Genomic DNA, 16759 nt, shown 5'->3' with positions numbered 1-16759 from the left:
GGCATCCAGGAAACTCAGCAACTTGCACCCTGCAGCACTATCGACCAGGGCATCAATGCTTGGTAAAGGATACGAATCCTTTGGGCAAGCTTTGTTCAGGTCGGTGAAATCGACGCACATGCGCCATTTCCCGTTACTCTTCTTTACCAGCACGACATTTGCCAGCCATTCAGGGTACTGGACTTCCCTGATGTGGCCTGCAGCGAGGAGTTTCTGTGTTTCGTCCTTGATCGCCTGCTACCTCTCCTCGTTGAACTTTCTTCTCCTTTGTCGTACTGGTTTCACCAAGTTGTCCATCGCCAGATGATGGCACAAGAAGTCGGGATCAATCCCGGGCATGTCCGAAGCGGACCATGCAAACGCGTCCAGATGCCGCTCAATCACCTTGGCGATCTGGTCCTGGAGCTCGACCTCCAGAGATCTTTCCAGCTTGAAGATCTTTCCCCCGATCTCCTTTTCGAGCCACTGCTCGACAGGTTTTGGCCTGGATTCTCTGGCGATCATCGCCCTGGCGATTCCCTGCTCCCTCGCTTCCTCAGGGCGATTCCGCTCCTCTTCCTCCTTCAGACCAGCATTCTTCTCCCCCAGCTCAGCGTCCACCATCTCCACATCTCTTCCGGCGGCCTCCTCTGTTACCGTCGATCTGGGCTTCACACCGGGAGGTGGGGTGGTTGTTACATAACTCACCGATCTCTTATTTTTCAGGCTATTCTCATAGCACTTTTTCGCTTCTTTCTGATCAGACTTGATCGTGATCACCACCCCCTCCATAGACGGCAACTTTACCTTCATGTGCCGAGTCGACGGGATTGCGCCTATCCTGTTAAGCGTGGGCCTTCCCAGCAGGATGTTGTATGCTGAAGGAGCGTTCACAATGAGGTACTTGATTTTCTCCGTCCTCGACCCAGCCTCATCTGTAAACGTGGTTCTCAGCTCAATGTACCCCCTGACCTCCACCTGGTCGCCAGCGAACCCATATAGACACCCTCCATAGGGCCTTAGCTGGTCAAGGGGCAACTCCAGCTGCGTGAAAGTCGGCCAGAACATCACGTCTGCCGAGCTCCCTTGGTCCACCAGAACTCTGTGGACCTTCCTTCCCGCTGTAACCAACGAAATGACTATGGGATCGTTGTCATGAGGCACAACGTCCCGAAGATCCTGCTTGGTGAACGTAATGTCCACTTCCGGCGAGTGATCTTCAAACATATCCACTGTCATCACCGATCGCGCGTACTTCTTCCTCTGCGATGCGGTGCATCCACCACCTGAGAAGCCCCCTGCAATGGTGTGGATCTCCCCGTGGATAGGCATCTCGTGTTGCTGGGCTTCTCCACCTGCTGGCTGGGAACTCGACGCTCCCCCCGTCCTCCTGTCCAGTAGATAGTCATTTAGGAACCCGCTCTTAACTAGATCGTCGAGCTGATATCCCAAAGACAAACACGAGTCCAAAGTGTGGCCAGAGCCTTGGTGAAACTCGCACCAGGCATCTGGCTTTGACCCCAGCACCTTGTCGCCCACCTTCTCAGGCGCTTTCAGCCTAGCAGATATGTTAGGAATGGCGATCAGATCCGCCAGTCCCATGACAAACTTGTGCTTAGGCGGGCGATTGTATTCCCGGCGTGCTGGTTGCTGGCGTGCTTGGCTCCTTCCCTTGTTCCTCCTATCGTAAGGATGGCGAGTCCTCTGGTCCTTCCTGGCCGCCGCTGCTGTTTCCAGCACCCTTTGCGGCTGGATTCTGGTCTGGGCGCGTGGCCTGGCGAGAGCCACGCTTCCTCTCTTCTCGGCGACTTCATTCTCGTCGGCGATGTGAGCCACCGCAAGTCGCCTGACTTCAGCAAACGTCGCGGGGTGAGCCCTGATCAAGGCCTCGCAAAATGGTCCTGGCTGCACGCCCTTCTTGAAGGCATAGACCAACATTTCTTCATCCTTGGCCGGCGATCTGACCATCTGCGCCCCAAAACGATTCAGGTAGTCTCTGAGGGACTCTCCCTGGTACTGCCTTATATCAAACAGATCATAAGACACCCTGGGCGGTGCCTTATTCACGATGTACTGCTCAACAAAGATCTTCGAGAACTGTTGAAAATTGGTTATGTGGCCGTTAGGAAGGCTCACAAACCACTCCATCGCCGTTCCCTGGAGCGTACTCACGAACATCTTGCAGTAGACGGCGTCTGACCCTCCCGACAGCATCATCTGCGTATGGAACGTGGTCAGATGAGCCTCTGGATCCTCCACGCCGGTAAAGACAGCCTTGACTGGAACCACGCTCGTGGGAATAGGCGTGTCAGTAATCGCCTGAACAAAAGGCATTGGGAAAACACGAGGTGGCGTCGACGGCGCCACCTCTTCAGCAGAAGAACGCCCATGCTGCTCCTGAAGAGCTTGACGCAGCTCCTCAGTCACCTTGCTGAGCTCCTCGTTCCTGGCGCGAGAGGCGACCAGGTCCTCATGCATTCTCGCCTGCTCTACGCGTGAGGCTTCCACAGTTGCCTGCAACGAACGCATCATCTCTGCCATCTGCGCCATGGTCATGGCGGCGGCGCCTTCGTCAGCAACAGGCGCAACTGGACTTGAACGATTGCTTCTCATTTTTCTCATGAACTCAGCGAATCTCGGAATGCAGCGAACGACACTTCAACCACGATCGAATCAGCGACCAATCGGAGAAAACAGCGCGAAACTGCGCAAGAAAACTCAAGAACACCGTAAGCCTTCAAAGAAAACCACAACTTCACCAGAAACCAACGCTTCCCCGCGGACAACCAAACGAGCGAAAGAACTCGAACTTCCACCAAACAGATTACGCGTAAACAGCAGGAAACCTCACTCAACCAATCGAAAAGCCAAACGAACAGTGTAAAACGTGAATTCACCGAACGAAACTCAAGCAAACAGCGAACGATGGTTGCACCAGCACACAACCACGCAAAAAACATCGAAAACCTCCAAAAACTCACGCTGTGGATGGGAGCAAGTTTTACACGGCCCCACGGTGGGCGCCTGATGATCCTGCCTGTTGACCAGAACGCTGGAAACTGCCTCGTCAAAGGATCGACGTGTGCACCGCTTCGAACCTCCGTTCCTCTTCGAGATCCACCTCAAGAACCTGCAAAGAAACAGAGCGGCGCCGCTGCGGCCGATCGCACTCCAACGCCCAAGTCAGTGACAGTATCACCAAATACTAAGAGAACAAGAACCGTGCAAATCCTCTCTCACAGTCAGCTCTAACTCGCAAGCGTAAAGAGCATAATCTGAACGTGCGTACCTCAGAAAGTTGGTTGAGAACTCTTATATACCTGGTTGTTTTCTCTCTCCTGGCAGTTACAGATCTGGACACGTGGCTCGCATCCAGTCGTACACGTGCCATCATCTGGAGCCTCCTTGACTTGGCGCTGCTTCTACTCTTATTTTGGCTAAGTTACTTATGCATGGTACTGCCCAGTGCATAGCTAACTTGGGAGTGCGATCTCTACTGGAACTGGCGAGTTAGGGGCCTTCATACACCTTCCCTGTGGTCTCGCCGGCCGCCTTCATAATATGCTTCTCCTTCATCTTCGGCGATGTGCTTGCTCTGGCGATCTCCAATGACTAGGTCGCCTGAATCTACATCTGGCGACTTCATCTTTAACCTGGTGATCGCCGATTCTGGTAAGCTGGAAATCGGAACACGCCAATATAACAACTGGCGACTACACTAGCCTCCCGACTTCCTTCCCTTTTGCCAACCTGGCGTCTTGCCAACACGCCTATACTGTAGCAGGATGCCACGTCATCACACCCGACCACCCGGACGGTACAAGTCTCTAGGGGAGGGAAGCCTTAGAATCCATGATTACTACCAACCACCCCCTAGGAGAACTAGAAGACGAGAGGAGGAGAGCCCAAGGGAAGTAAGGGTAGACCTACCCCATTTCTATGGTAAGGAAGATGTAGAGGCCTACCTAGATTGGGAGATGAAAGTAGAGCAACTCTTTGCTTGCCATAGGGTGAGTGAAGAGAGAAAGGTACCCTTAGCAACCCTTAGTTTCCAAAGCAATGCCATGTATTGGTGGACCTCTCTAGAGAGAGACCGACGTCTTCATAGGGAGCCTCCCATAGAATATTGGAATGACCTTAGGGGAGCCCTAAGACGTTGCCACATACCTTCCTACTACCATAGGGAGTTGCTGGACAAGCTCCAAAGACTCCAACAAAAGAACATGAGTGCGGAAGAGTATAGGCAGAAAATGGAGCTCTACATGATGAGAGCATCCATTAGAGAGGAAGAAACCACCACCATATCTAGGTTTCTAAATGGGCTCAACCTTGAGATAAGGGATAGAGTAGAACTTCTACCCTACCAAGACTTGAATGACTTGGTTCAACTTTGCATTAAAGTTGAACAACAAAATTTGCGTAAAACTTCAAGTCAAAGGGTGGGTTCTTACTCCAACTCTTATCCCAAGAAAGACTTTAAAAGGGAGGGTAGTACACCTAGAGACGAAACCAAAGAAACTACCAAACCCTTAGTGAAAGATGCCTCCACCCCATCCATCCGTGCTAGGGACACCAAGTGTTTTAAATGTTTTGGAAGAGGGCATGTGCAAGCGCAATGTCCAAACCAAAGGGTTTTGTTCTTAAAGGGAAAAGATGAGTACACAAGTGGTGAGGATGAACCTAGTACACAAGAAAAGGGGGAAGGAGAGAGGATAAATCCTTTGGAGGGGGACTTATTGATGATTCAAAGAATCCTCCACAATCAACCTAGTGCATCCATCGAGACACAACGAGAGAACATTTTTCATACTAGATGCAATGTTTTAGAAAATATATGCTCTCTTATTGTGGATGGTGGATCATGTTGCAATTGTTGTAGCACTAGATTGATTGAGAAACTAAATCTACAAGTAGTTCCTCATCCAAAACCTTACAATTCACAATGGATCAATGAGGATGGAGAACTACGTGTAGACAAACAAGTGGAAATCAAGTTTTCTATAGGTAACTACAAAGACAATGTTTTATGTGATGTAGTACCTATGGAAGCTTGCCACATCTTATTAGGTAGACCATGGCAATTTGATAAGAAAACCTTGCATAATGGTCTAACTAACGAGATTTCTTTCATCCACAAGCACAAAAAGTTTGTACTTAGCCCTTTACCACATTCCCAAGTGGTAAAAGACCAAATACAAATGAAACATAAAAGGGATGAAGAGAAAATAGAAAAAGAGAAAACTTTTGGGAAACAAAAGGCGTGGGAGAAGAGTGTTCCTTCCCACAAAGTCATTCAACAAGTCAAGCACATTGAAAATAACCTTGCAAACATGCTTCTTGTTGAACAACCTAGCCTTACCTATTGTAAAGGAACACTTGCAAGCATGAGCACAAAAGAAGAGTCTTTAAAAGAAGCTTGCATAGATCAAGACTATTTCTCAAATGTGTTGAGATATCCCCAAAAGAATGACAAGTTATCTATAAGCACCTACCAATTTTTGTATGAAGTAATGCCTAGAACAACTTGCCATGTCTTATTGAGACAACCATTGCAAAATGTACAAATTTTCATAAACAATGGTTGTACCAACGAGACTCTTTTTGCACATAAGAGAAAAAGTCTACAAGAAGGAGAACTCATGGGACAAAATAGAGTTGATAAAACTCTAGAGCTTTTAAAGGGAAAACTTTTGTCGCCTATGAGGAAAGAAGTTCAAAGACATTACCTTAGATACATTTCTTGTTTTACAAATACGCCTAAGGTAGTGTCTCGTGAACTCTATACTCCTTTACCTTTTGTAAATGATATTTGGGAAGACATAAACCTCGATTTTATCTTAGAGCTTCCTAGGACAACAAAAGGCTTTTCCATGGATATGGATAAACTCTTCTTTAGAGAAGTGATAAGTCTCCATGGTTTATCTTCAAGCGTAGTGTTGGATAGAGCTCCAAAAATTGAAAACCATCATTCGAGGATACTTTTAGAAAAACTTGAAATTAAGTTGTACTCTTCAAATTTTTATCCTCAAAAGAATGGTCAAAATACAATTGAAAATATAGCTCTTTCTACTATGCCTAGAGTAATCATGAAAGACAAACACAACTCTAGAGATGAGCATGCACACCATAAAGTAGTTCACAAAACTACTTATATTTCTACTTTTGAGTTGTTACCATCTCCTATAGGATTTGTGACTAAGGAGAAAGTAACCACAATTGAAAATTTTAAAATGCATAAGATGATTAGAGAACACATACAACAATCAAAAAAGAAATATTGTAAAAAGTTGCCAAACACAAAAGAAAAACAAAAATGGCAACTTAGTGAAATTAATTTTCAAACTCACACCTATGCTTTATTTGATGATTTCCGTAGGTACACGTTTGACCCGGGAGGGCACTCCTAGTTCTCAAAACAAGAGGCTGCTATCCGAGATCAAGCCTGAAGATCTGAGGATAGATCTTCTCAAGAAGGAGGAGATGATGGACACCATCCAGCCACACTCATCCCCCTAGTTGAAGAAAAAGCATTGGATTTTGAGGACAAATCCTTTTCAAGAGGGAGGGGATGATGGAAGAGGGCCAAGCACAACCTTCCATGAAAGGCAAGAGCCAAGTCAAGAGCGTCTAGACCCCAAACCAAGAGCGTCTAGACCCAAGCCAAGCATCTAAGACCAAGCTAGGAGCGTCTAAGATCAAGCTAGGAGCGTCTAAGACCAAGCTAGGAGCATCTAAGATCAATCTAGGAGCGTCTAAGACCAAGCCAAGAGCGTCTAGAACAAGAAGACTTGGATCAAGCTATGAATGGGAAAAGGCCTAATAGCACATATTCCGTGAAGGCCCATCAAGTGTAGTTTAGCTTTAAATGAGGTGTAAATAGCATAACCATGTGGACAATTGTTTAATTTTCTGCACATTAGAATTAAGGAAGCATTAACCTTGATTAGCTAAAGGTTTCTAGAAGCCTTTACTAATAAAGGACCATGTGCACCTAAGTGCACCCATGTGCCATGTGCACCCATGTGCTTCACATTTACATTACATTTAGCTAGCATTTCATTTGCACTTAGCTTAAGAATTACAGCCTCCTTAGCCTATAAAAGGAGATGCCTATCACTTGTAATTGGAAGATTAATGAGAGTAAAGTTATGCTGCCAACATTGTGCCATGCTTTGCTTCTACCTAGTTTCTAGGCTCTAATCTTCATCTTCCTCACTTACCATAGGGCTGGCCGAACCTCCCTACTTCCATACATATCATGCACCTTCAAGATCACCATAGCTCGTAGGAGGATCTTGCACATTTACATCCATGGCTTCCGCACCATTTTTCACATGATTCCAAGAAGAGCTTCATGAATTTGCCATCATCATCCACCCAATATAGGGGAAAACCGTCAAGGGCAGAAGGGTCGTAATCAGAGCAGCAGACTTTGAAAAACTTCCCCTTCCACCCCTTGAAGGATTGTTGGAAGAGAGATAGGAGCACCCTTCCAGGGATATTGCTGAGGCTCACCCAGAGGCTTTTCCCCTGTTTCTTCACTTCAAAAAAATGCAGGAAGCCGCACAAAACGCCAAAGGCCTTGACGAAGGCCCAGCCAATGGGGTGCAGTTGGGCTGGGGCGATGTTAATCTCCGTCAACAGCTCCCTCTTAAATCAGGAGAAGGGCAGACGCATCCCGATACGCTTAAAAACGACTTGGTAGAAGTAAAAGAAAGGGACCCCGTTATTGGCCCGCTCATCCCCACAAACAGGCTCTCCTAGAGAGCAAGGGAGCACTGCAATGTCATCATCATGCCTCTTCCCAAAGGCACGGTGGTCGTAGGTACATGGTTCCCCTACGTGGTCCCTCTGGGCTTTAGTAGACACTAAGCTTGAACACTCGTCGAGCAGTTCCACTGGAGCCCACGAGTAAAGGTCTCTATAGTTAACGTTGAGGGGTGGAGGATTGGCTGTTGTTTTAGTACGAGCCATTGGCGAAGAGACTGAAGAATAAAGATGAGAAAAAGTTTTAGCAAAAAAGGATAGGAAAGCGGGAAGAAACAAAAACCTTACGAGAATCCCTACCCGCAAGAAGAAGCTCAGAAAAGGGGAAGGGGAACAGAAACAGAAAAATGCGAAAGAGAATACCAGAGATACGAGGAAAATAAACAGTCCCAGACAGTTGTATCAGTACGAAAGCTAAAGGGAGGGTCAGTGTTGAAGAAAGAGGATACCTTTTTGAGTATCTGGAGATTCAAGGATCGAACACGCAAGAGAGAAAACGAGGATCTGGAGAGAGTTTGGGGAAGATGAACAGGAGAGAAATGCAAGAGGTGAATGAAATTGTGGATTGCAGTGCGCGCTTTCGAAAGATGTAACGTTAATGTTCCGTCCGGTTGACCTGTGACGTCTTTGTGCGCGACCTCAACCGTCAGCTAGGGACTCCTTCCCACTGGTTACCTGTGGATTCCTGCAAAAAGAGGACAAAAGGGCACCCTAGCGACCGTTTGCACTTCGACGCTCAAGTCAGCCAGCAAGAAACACCAAAACTGTGCACCTCCGTATCTGAGCACCGCGTATGGCACTCTGAAGGTGGTAAAAAGAACTGTGTATTGTGTGTATATTCTCGCTCTGGCAAACAACCTCTTTTCCAGTCCCTTGTGCGTAGCCTCACGACTTCGAGCAAGCAACTGGAGTGTATTCTGGAAAATTTGCCAAAACTTCCAACCCCATTCCCAACATTCTCAGCGCTATTTAAACTACCCAAGCATTTAAAGCGCCTTAAAGCGCTTTTAATCACAAACGTAACGCACTCAATCAGCGTGTCTAATTAGAAAACGTAGGGCATTTAAGACGTTGAAACGCTTGGGAGCCTTTATAGTACCTTAAACGCTCGAAACAGAAACTGTACTAAATGACTTTAATTACCTGATACCTGGCTGATCCGATCGGTCATCGGTAGTAGATGACGTCAGCATCAGAGAACTACGTGGACCACTCGCAGGGTGACACGTGGACTAAGTGGCAGAGAGGTAGGGGGACGATCGCCAAGAGAGGTGATCGGTGGTTAGTGGCCAAGTTACCATCGACAGATCAGGCGGCAGAGAGGTCGGAGGATAGATCACCCAGAATGGTGATCGGTGGTCAGTAGCCAAGTGACCACCAGCAGACCAGTTCCCAGACTCGCGCCTGGAGGCAGAGCGCGAGTAGCAAATAAACACTGATCAGTCATCGGGTGTATTGTCATCGGGTCTCGTGTTACACGCAGTTAAACTGGGACTAAGGTTCCCAGCGAGAGCGTTATGCATGGGCCTCGCATGAGCACACCTCAAGGAACCATGCACGAGAGTGGCCTGAGGGAACTAGTAAGCCAGCCAGTGATTGGTGATTCCCTCAACCCATTACGTGCGTGTCATCCAGAAGGGTAAGTCGCCTATACAGAGAGTAAGGTTCGGTGAGTGCGCCTAGACCAGCCACACCCGACGTCCACTCCTAAGAGTGTGCAATTTACCCAGATAAGAGAAGCATCCTAAGTTACTCCGCAAGGGTGTAGCTTAGGCGGACAAGGAGAGGCGCTAGAGCCCTTCCAGTAAGTGACACGCGTGTGGTTAGATGTGAGTTGCAGGCCTCCACGTGTCACCATCTGAGAGGGGTGCGGTCCAGACAAAAGAGCACTCCGTACCGCTAAAGGTACAGACAGGCGCAGCCAAGCGCAGACATTCGCAGACTCTCACGCTCCCCATTGCTGATTCTGAAGGTACGCTTTCTCTGAAAAGCATGACAGGGTTCTGACACATGCCAGAAAAGCATAACAGAATTCTGTTATGCCCAGGAGCAGGGAAAGAGAGATAAAAGGCAGAATCAGAGTGAGAGTGAGGGAGATAGACGAAAAACAGAGTGCAAGTTTTACTCACACACACATTTTACTAAGTTTCCAGTTTCTGGTGGTTCTGTTGAACTAACTTGATCATCGGAGTGCAAACGGCCGCTAGAGGCGCCGTCTGTGTATTTTGCAGGTCACATCTTGAAGCCATCTGAGAGAGAGAGTTCAGAAGGTGATTCATAAGGAGACGCAGTCGCGAAGACAGGGCAGAAAGTGTTACGAAGCGATTCACCCACGTTCAAGTTGCCGGCAGGATCATTTGGCGCCCACCGTGGGGCAACGAGTGAATCGTTGTCCCATATATACCACAGTTTTAAAGCTCACCAGAGTTTTATCAGTTTCCCTGATAGAGAAGATGCCTAGAAACAGACAACCATCACCTGCGCCATCCGCTGATGAAGGAGCTGTGACAATGGCGCAGGTCCTGGAAATGGTGTGCACGCTGCAGGATAACGCTGCAGCGTCGAAAGTCGAACAAGAAAGGATGCAGACGGAGTTGGCTGCGTCGCAAAGCAGGAACGACGAACTGAATCGTGTCAACGAAGAGTTGAGAAGAACGCTGCAGGCACAGAGGGAGCACGTCGTTGACGAAAGGGTGTCTAGGCAGCCTTCACCTCCAAGGGCATTTCCCATGCCATTCTCCCCTGAGATTATGGGAACCATGGTGCCTCCCAACCTGGTGGGGGTAAAAGCGTCGTTCAAAGGGGTAGAAGACCCGGAGGCGCATCTGACGGCATTCCACACCCAGATGATGTTGTCTGGGGGCTCAGACGCTGTATACTGCAAGATGTTCATGAGCACACTGAGCGGAATCGCCATGGAGTGGTTCGTGAGTTTACCAGAAGGGCATATCACGTCGTTCTCTCAGTTCTCGAAGCTCTTCATCGAGCAATACATCGTCAACAAGGCACCTGCAGTGGTGTCCTACGACCTGTTCGACGTGCGCCAATACCAGGGGGAGTCGCTGAAAGACTACCTCAACCGTTTTGGAGCACAAGTGGTTAGACTACCCAGCAAAGATGAAGATATGCTTGTGCACGCGTTTAAGAAGGGAGTGCTGCCTGGCCCTTTCAGTGAGTCTCTCATCAGGAGCCATCCCAGCACCTTTGCAGAGATCCGACGGCGTGCGGTGGCGCACATAGTGGCAGAAACAGAAGTTTCTGAGAAGAGGGGAAGTGCTGCACCACCCAGACCGCGTGGAGGGCAAGGAAAACCACAGCAAGCGAGGGTGCATGAGGCCAAAGAGGGGAAGAAGGTGCGGGAAAAACCTCGTCCCTATGCACCAGGCAAAGACCAGAGTAAGGGGCGTGCAAGGGAGAATAACGCGCCCCCAAGATACAACTTCATGGTGGGGTTGGCGGATCTCATCGCCCTTCCTGCCGTAGCAGCAAGACTACGAGTACCAGAGAAGACAGACAAGGTACTCGGAAGGAAGAAGAATGAATGGTGTGAGTTTCATCAGGCCTTTGGACATACACTTCATTCCTGTTTGGCGCTGGGACACCAACTGGCAGAGTTGGTGAAGTCTGGTTTTCTAGCAGATTACCTGCGTGAGCCACAGGGTGATCGCGCGTCAGGATCCCAAACTGGAGAGCAACAGCATGAAGTCCCTGTGCATGGGGAAGTGCAGACGATCGCTGGAGGCTTCTCTGGTGGGGGATGCACAGCTTCACAAAGAAGGAGATACACTCGATCTGTGATGGCGGTAGATGCAGTGAATGAGAGTCATTACCCTGAGGTGGACATTGTCTTCAGGAAGGCTGACCTACGAGACGTTGTCCCACACGACAACGACCCTGTGGTCATTTCTCTCATCACAGCAGGAAGACGAGTGCATAGAGTACTCGTAGATCAAGGAAGCTCGGCGGATGTCATGTTCTGGCCAACGTTCAACAAGCTACAGTTGTCCCCTGATCAGTTGAGACCGTATACTGGTTGTCTCTACGGTTTTGCAGTGGACCAGGTAGAAGTGCGGGGATACATCGAGCTGAGGACAACGTTCACCGACGGAACGGCAGCCCGCACGGAAAAGATAAAGTACCTGGTGGTGAACGCCCCTTCTGCGTACAATGTCCTGTTGGGGAGGCCAACGCTCAATAGACTGGGCGCAATACCATCGACAAGGCATATGAAGTTGAAGCTGCCGTCGATGGAAGGGGCCGTGATAACCATCAAGTCGGATCAGGCTGAGGCAAGACGCTGTTATGAGAACAGTTTGAAGCAAAAAAGAAGTGTATGCCATGTCACCACAAAACCACCACCAGGCGTGCGCAAAGAGCGATTGGCGGTCAGGGAGACACAAGGCGCTCAGAGGATGGAGAACGCTGCGGTGGGGGGCTCCCAGGTGGCCCAAGTCGAGGAAGAGGAGGAAGGCACGATCACTCCTCGCGAGTCAGGGATCGCGAGAGCGGTCATTGCCAGTGAGAGGAGGCCCCACCCAGCTGAAGGATGGGTCGAGGTGGACATCAGGGGAAGAAAATTCAAGTTGGGGGGATCCCTCATTGAAGAAGAGCGAAGGCTGATCATGGGTGTGATTGAGAAGCACATGAATGCCTTTGCATGGTCATCATCCGACATGCCAGGAATCGACCCCGATTTCCTCTGCCATCGTCTATCAATGGACCCCATGGTTCGACCGGTGCGACAGAGAAGAAGGAAATTCAACGAGAAGAAGAGGAAGGTGATCCACGACGAAGCGCAGAAGCTCCTTGTCGCAGGGCATATCAGAGAAATCCAGTACCCCGAGTGGTTAGCGAATGTGGTACTGGTGCGGAAGGCAAGCGGCAAGTGGAGAATGTGCGTGGACTTCACTGACCTCAATAAGGCGTGCCCCAAGGATTCTTACCCCTTACCCAGTATAGATGCTCTAGTCGATAGCGCCTCGGGGGAAAGCTACTCAGCTTCTTGGACGCTTTCTCAGGGTATAATCAGATCAGGATGCACCCAATGGACGAATGCAAGACCGCGTTTATGACGGAACGGTCTTGCTACTGCTACAAGGTCATGCCATTTGGGTTGAAGAATGCGGGGGCTACCTACCAGCGGCTCATGGATAGGGTGCTCTCGCCCATGCTGGGAAGAAACGTACACGCCTATGTAGATGACATGGTGGTTACGTCCCAAGAGAAGAAGCATCATGCAGCTGATCTGGAAGAGCTATTCACCACCATTGCCAAGTATAGGCTGAAGCTCAACCCTGAGAAATGCATATTCGGTGTAGAGGCTGGGAAGTTCTTGGGTTTCCTCTTGACAGAGCGAGGAATCGAAGCTAACCCGGAGAAGTGTGCGGCGATCGTGGCGATGAGGAGCCCAACGACGGTGAAGGAGGTGCAGCAGCTCACCGGTCGCTTGGCAGCACTGTCCCGGTTTATGTCTGTTGGTGGGGAGAAAGGTCACCCATACTTCCAGTGTCTCAAGCGCAACAGCAGATTTCTCTGGACGCAGGAGTGCGAGGAGGCCTTCATTAAGTTGAAGGGATATCTGGCAAGCCCACCAGTCTTGCGAAAGCCCCAGGTAGGCATCCCTCTCCGTCTATACTTTGCTGTTATGGAGAGGGCAGTCAGTTCAGTCCTGGTGCAAGAGCAGGACCAGGCCCAGAGGCCTGTTTATTTCGTCAGCAAGGTGCTGCAAGGCCCTGAAACCAGGTACCAGGCCCTCGAGAAGGCTGCTCTAGCGGTGGTATTCTCAGCCAGAAGACTCAGGCATTATTTCCACAGCTTCACAGTGGTGGTGATGACTGATCTGCCTATCCAGAATGTATTGAAGAAACCTGATGTGGCAGGAAGGATGGTCAAATGGGCAGTAGAATTGTCGGAATTTGATATTCAGTACGAGCCCCGAGGACCGATCAAGGGGCAGGTGTTCGCGGACTTCGTAGTCGAGCTATCATCCATCGCGACACCTGCAGAAGGGCTAGATTTCCGATGGGTGTTATCAGTGGATGGCTCCTCTAATCAGCAAGGAAGCGGCGCTAGGGTCATCCTGGAAGGGCCAAACGGAGTACTGATCGAGCAGTCCCTCCGTTTCGCCTTCAAAGCTAGCAACAATCAGGCGGAGTACGAGGCCCTGATCACGGGAATGTTGCTAGCAAGGGAAATGGGAGCAAGAAATCTGCTGGCCAAGAGCGATTCGTTACTGGTCACCGGGCAGGTTACCGGGGAGTTCCAAGCAAAGGACCCCCAGATGGCAGCCTACCTGGAGTATGTGCAGCTCCTGAAGACGTCTTTCGCCGAGTTTGAGTTAGTGCATGTACCAAGAGAGCAGAACGCCCGAGCAGACCTGCTTGCCAAGCTGGCCAGCTCAGGCAAAGGGGGGAAGCAGAGGACTGTCATTCAGGAGACCCTGAAGGTGCCGCGCGCGTTTGTATCAGACAACCAGGTGCTTCATGTATACAAGTCAATGGAGCGTCTAACGATCGGTCATCGGTCGTTGACTCAAGAGACGCTGAGAGCGCCGAGGGTGAGATCGCGACCCTCAAAGATCGGTGAGTCGATGGAGGTCCACGCGGAGAAGGAACCCCACACCTGGATGACGCCATACCGGCTATACTTAGAAGATGGTGTACTCCCGCTCGATCTGGCAGAGGCCAAAAGAATAAAGAGGGCTTCAAGTAAGTTTACTCTCATAGATGGAAGCCTATTTAGATTTGGATTTTCTCACCCTGTGCAGATCTATGTACACGGCGAGCAATGCACCAGACTCATGTCTGAGCTGCACGAGGGGTGTGCGGAAGCCATGTAGGTGGTCGCGCTTTGGCAAGTAGAGTACTCCGCGCGGGGTACTACTGGCCGAAGCTGAAGGAAGATTGCATAAGGTTTGCTCAGCGATGCAAACAATGTCAGCTGCATGCAGATTGGCACAAGGCACCCCCTGAGGAGTTGAGGTCCATCCATAGCCCGTGGCCATTCCATACATGGGGGATTGACATCCTAGGACCTTTTCCCCTGGCGACAAGGCAGATGAAGTTCCTCATTGTGGCCATCGAATATTTCACTAAGTGGGTGGAGGCAGAGCCAGTTGCACACATCACCGCACAGAAAGTCGAACACTTCGTCTGGAAGAACATTGTCTGCCGCTTCGGAATACCCAAGAGGCTGGTTTCCGACAATGGCACCCAGTTCACCAGTCATCAGTTGAGGAAGATGTGTGAAGAGCTAAAGATACAACAGGTTTTCGCATCAGTGGAGCACCCACAAACAAATGGGCAGGTGGAGTCAGCAAATCGAGTGCTGCTCAGGGGCTGAAGCGGAGGCTAGACAAGGCCAAAGGAGGCTGGGCAGAGGAGGTCCCCAGAATTGTGTGGTCTTACCACACCACCCCACAGTCCAGCACCCATGAGACACCCTTTAGCCTTGTCTATGGGACAGACGCCATGATTCCTGTAGAGATACAGGAGAGCTCCCCCAGATTTTTGAACTTCGTTGCTGAAGAGTCCAATGAAGAGCGTAAGGTGAATCTAGATCTGCTAGACGAAGTGCGAGAGGAGGCCAGAGTCAGTGCTGAAGCCGTGAAGAGAAGAGTAGAGCGGAGGCACAACTCTAAAGTGAGGCCCAGGCGCTTCCAGGAAGGTGATCTGGTGATGAGAAAGGCGCATCAGAATGACATGCAGAATAAGTTATCCCCGAAGTGGACAGGCCCGTACAGAGTGGTGGAGACATTAGAGAACGGAGCCTATCGCCTAGAGACTTTGGAAGGAGGAGCAATCCCCAGAACGTGGAACGCCACCCATTTAAAATTTTATTTCAGTTAAAGTTGTGCAGTAATGGCGTTCTCGCGCTAAAAGACACATGCTTTGTATGTGGTGGAAACAGTTGAACAGACAAGGGGGCACTCTTTTCCCTAAAGAGGGTTTTTAACGAGGCCACCCAATTAAAGAAAAATTTCCAGCATATCAAGTGTGCTCAAGTATTAAAGTTAAAATCCTCCTTGCCCCAGGTGCAAGTGCAGGTGATTGGTTAGGCCCTACTTGCCCTAGGCGCAAGTACTGGCACCGATCTAAGTCTTCCTCACCCAGGTGTGAGCGCAAGCAGTTAAAGGTTTGAAAAGCCAGGGGTGCTAGTAAGACCAAGGGAGGGAAAGGAAAGGTTTTGACAAAACGTCTTTACCCACTTGGCATACACCAATATTGGCCCAGTAAGACTCTTAGTCAGAAACCTTTCTCACCCCAGGAGTGAGACAGGGAATGAGCGACTCAACCCGCCAAAGGTGATGACCTTGGGGAAAGGAAAAGGGGTTAGCGAGAAACACTTTCTTTCCCCAAGACGAGGCATCACTTTGAGCGATCGATGTCAAAGTCCTTTATGCACTTAGCGCTAGAGCGACAGAGAAAGCTAAGTAAAGACTAAAGAGCGATCACTGATGAGTTGTCGGTAATTGGCTAGTAGTGCAAAGCAGCGCACGAGGGCTGTTAAACACCAAGCTGAGGGAATAGCCAGTCGTGATCAAGCAGATCGCGCTAAGCCTAAGCTGGTTAACACTTAGTCGTGCGCAAAGAGTAAGAGAAGCAGATCGCGCTAAGCCTAAGCTGGTTAACACTTAGTCGCGCGCAAAGAGTAAGAGAAGCAGATCGCGCTAAGCCTAAGCTGGTTAACACTTAGTCGTGTGCAAAAGGAAAGGTAAAGCCCAAGATCGCGCTGAACCTAAACTAGCTAACAGTTAGTCGCGCACATAAAGATAAGTGGAGTCCAAAGAAAATACAAAGAGAAATTGAGCAATTGAAACCAAGATATATCACCAGAGATGTTCATACAATTGTCAGTTACAAAGAGTTGAATGGTGCAGAAACATAAGGTTACAGAATGAAACTTTGTACAGAAGAAGTCAAAATTACAAAAAGGAAGAGATTCAGGGAGTAGGAGGCCTAAGTTTTCCATCTACCACCGAGTGATGAATGCTGAATTGCGCAAGGTCCAGTTC

This window comes from Phaseolus vulgaris, chromosome 5, assembly GCF_000499845.2.
Source record: "Phaseolus vulgaris cultivar G19833 chromosome 5, P. vulgaris v2.0, whole genome shotgun sequence".
NCBI classification, from domain to species: Eukaryota; Viridiplantae; Streptophyta; class Magnoliopsida; order Fabales; family Fabaceae; genus Phaseolus; species Phaseolus vulgaris.
The sequence above is the reverse complement of the archived record's forward strand: the minus strand, read 5'-3'. Positions refer to the sequence as shown.